The following is a 4,057-nucleotide window of genomic DNA, read 5'->3' as shown; positions in this document are numbered from 1 at the left end:
GAGGCACGGGGTTCGATTCCCCGCACCTCCACTTACACGAACCTTTTTTGCAATAGTTCCTATCTTTGGGAACTCTCACGCAAGCCCAACGAATAGTTCCTATCTTTGGGAACTCTCACGCAAGCCCAACGAACTCGTTTGAATGAGTATTTTAGAGCTGGGCCAACCTTGTGGAAAGATGCATTGCAATCAAAGCTAATGTCGAGTGACCAATTCAATCCCAGCCTTGTTTGGTTTCTAAGATGAACTGGCCCTGTTCAGGAAATGGCCACATTATTTTTTTTTTCCGTCTTCCATAGTTAGAGAGGATTTCTGAAAAGAAAAAGAGGAAAGAGAACAAATAGTTGGAGAGGATTTCAGGTTGGAGTCTAGATTTTTATTTATTCTTTTGGAAATACAAAAAAAGAGTTTGCAAATAAATTATACATCAACCACTAAATTAAATATTCAGGTACACCTAAATTTGGTTTTAAATTTCATGCAATTCTCCTAAAAGAAGTATCATAAGTTTCAACGTTCAAATCTGAAATCAAACTAGTGTAACTATTCAACAAAGCTAAGTCTAACCCCAGCCATAATCATCAATATTAAAATCAAACTTAAGATGCAAACTGTTTGATGTAAAGAGTACACATTCCTGATACAATGCAACAGGCAGGGTCAATGGTAAAAATAACTTTTATTTAAAATTCAATGAAAACTTGAGATCAAAGTATGTGCTGTCTGATATGGTTCCAACTTGCTTTGGATACTTCACAAGGAAAGTGAAAAAAAAAAAAAAAGGGAAATGTGACTTCAAGTAGATCCATCGTTACAGCTTAGTTACAGCTTAGTTACAGCTCGACTGTCTTCTTCTTACCATTAAAAATTTTGAACATTTATTAATAGGATTTTAGGGAAAAAAAAAAGGAAGGTTAAAACATTGAAGACATGATTATGATAATATTGTCGGCACAGAGAATGCACGTGCGTCACCGAAATCATCGACAAAAATATTTGAATTAAAAGATGCTGCGCACGTGCTTTTCAGTCAAAGGTCAAAAGTGGTGATTACACCAGTCTTTGGACCTTGTAGAATAAAGATTTAGTTATTATCGATATCATGGTTAGAAAAATGAAAAATAAATGACCCTCCCAAAGAAGAAGCCAAGATAAGAACGATGAGTAGGATCCCTTCCATGGAATCTAAGCCCTTCATCATCATCATTATCATTTGAGGTTTTCTAAGTACTGCTACATATGATATTGTAGGACCATCTTATATATAATAGCTCCTACCATCACAAATGATAATCACATGTATTATGCACGGCTAATTTAAATTAGATGGTTGTGATACTCATACTATCCGCATAACTATATGTAATCTATGCATTTTTTATGTATTTATAAATTAAATGCATTGATTTATTTATCTTATTATTTTTAAAGACGCATGAATGATTAAAATTTTAAATATAATAAAATTTTTTTATAGAAATTATGTAGCTCAAAATATTATATGCATTGAAAGAAATTTATATATTATATTTAATCAAAAGATATTTTTATTTTAGTGTTAAATTTTATATGACTTACGTTATGAATTCATCTAGATCAATATTTAAGACCTAAATATGAATAAAAATATATGTATATATATATCATTTTTAGTGATTCATTCCATTGCATTAGGTTTGATTTTCTCTTTTATTCACTCATATTTCATCCATTTCTTTTATAATTGTTTTATCCCAATTACTAATAACGAGTGTAAACAAGTTACGTTGGATGCTGAAATATACCTCTAATCATTTTATTTGTATACATGATAATAGTTTGAAGAGTGTTGTGATATAGCATATATAATAATTATTTAATTCTTTTTAGATAATAGTTTGTGAATAATCATAGAAATGATTTATGATTAATAATGGGAATATACGTATACTTGTAACTTGTGTAACCATTATTATAGCAATATAAATGCACAACCACGTGTGGAGAAGATGATAATAATCATATCGAGTCATGCCAAGATGGAGATCATGGAAGCATGTTACTGTCTAAAAAAAGGCATCATTGATTGCCACCTACATGCCACGTGTCTAATGATTGATTGCTGAAGTGGAAGATATACAGGATGGTTTTTTTAAAATATTTATTTTGATATTTATTTAGATAAAAATCTTTGTTTTTATATGAGAGAGAGAAATAATTAAAATTGAAATTAAAATATAATATTTATACATTCCATTTGTATGGGTTAGCCATTACCACGTCTGATGTCACATGCTGTTAAAGGATGCATGAGCAAAAGTCAGCAAAGGATGCAACTTGGTGCAACCCAAAGATAAGATTTAGATTCCAACAGCCTAAAGCCATTCGAAAACAATCGGATGGTTTGATGATTAGATCAGTCCGACGATGAAACTAATTGTCTTTTGTTATATAATAATAAAACTCTGATCATGATAAAAGGATGTGATGTGACTCAATCATACCTCTCTTTTTCTGTTGTTTCCCAATTGAAAATATTACATCTTTATACTTCCATATGCTTTCTAGTCCTCTGTCATCCTATTCAATATGGTTTTGGTTTATCTTTTTTGTCAAGTTATTGCCAGGATAAAGAAAAGAATATACTCATTTCAAAGTCTAGAGATTTACAGCTATTAAAACATCGGTTGCAATAAGGGAAGTAAGTTAGACCGAATTTAATATTGCAATTATGGTTACAATTATAAAGTAGGGTAACCTTTACAATTGAAAGTAAACTTACGGTAATTGGGATATTTGAGTGTAAATCTTTGTTTTTTTGGTATTACGTTTGTGATCACGATTATGTGTGACTTTACTTATCAAGTCAACCAGATATTTTATTTTTTTATTTATTTATGTTCAATTGGACGTTCAATTTATACAGAACATAGCTTTTAATTAATTGTTTAGATGAGAAAAATAAAATTTTTACATCGAATTTATTAGTTAGGTTAAACTTTTTCTTCTATGTAAATAATGGATTAAAATTTTCATATTTTGTGATATATATACTTAAATTTGGATTAAAAGGAGTAAATAAAAATAGAAGAAATTATCAAAGAGAGAGAGAGAGAGAGAGGATATACGTAAACAACCAAGTGTCCCCATCAAAGAGGTGCAACACGATGCCACGTCCCATGCAGAATCAGCTGGGGCCCATGGCCAACACCAAACAAGAGAAAAAAAAGGCGTGGAGACGAACCTACTTCGGCTGGCTTGCGTAGCGTAGCTGCTGCTGCTGCGGCCTGCTGGCCACCGAAGTTTTCAGCAAATGATTCTGCTCTACGTGTGTGTACAAGCATAATAAAATAATAGTATGTAGTCATCTCTCTTTCCCTTCCAATCTGCTCTGCATATTCGTTTCACTGTTGCGAGTGAGTGAATGATCAGTCCAAAATTTCAATTGAGATTCAGATCGTTTCAGAGTCCCAGCATTAATTATCCTCACCATGTCAGATTGACAAGGTAGCAAATTACAAAGGAAACCAATTATTGTAGTTGCAATCCACATTCAAGTTTTTTAGATAACTTGGTTAAAAAAAAAATAGGAATTGTAGAATGGGGTGCAAGGAAATATTTGTATTATGATTTTTAAAATCAAGTATGAATAAATTAGTGAAAGAGTACAACTTTTACTATTCAACTCAAGAGGTGGATCAATTTTTTTTATTAATTATCAACATAATATTTGTCACATAATGTCAATATCATGGATCTTGTATTGAAAAAATATATATTTTAAATTTATAAATAAAAATATTTTTTTTATTCACAAATGTAAATTTGTGATATATAGTTTATAAATTAATGATACAATATATTCAAACATTTGAAAGGCTCGATTTAGTGATTTTACTGATTGTATTGTTGCCCTTCCTTGGGAAAATTAAGATTTAAATTAACTTCAAATTTTTTTGCTTTTGAATTTCTTTCATATGTACCAAAAGATAAACTTGAAGTTGGGAATTTCAATTCAACTCAATCCAACTCAACTAGAACGCATCTCAATCTCTCTCTCTCTCTCTTTATATATATA

Source organism: Theobroma umbraticum, unplaced genomic scaffold, assembly GCF_002168275.2.
Source record: "Theobroma umbraticum cultivar Fairchild unplaced genomic scaffold, ASM216827v3 scaffold_44.0, whole genome shotgun sequence".
Classification (NCBI taxonomy): Eukaryota; Viridiplantae; Streptophyta; class Magnoliopsida; order Malvales; family Malvaceae; genus Theobroma; species Theobroma umbraticum.
Note: the sequence above shows the minus strand (reverse complement) of the source record.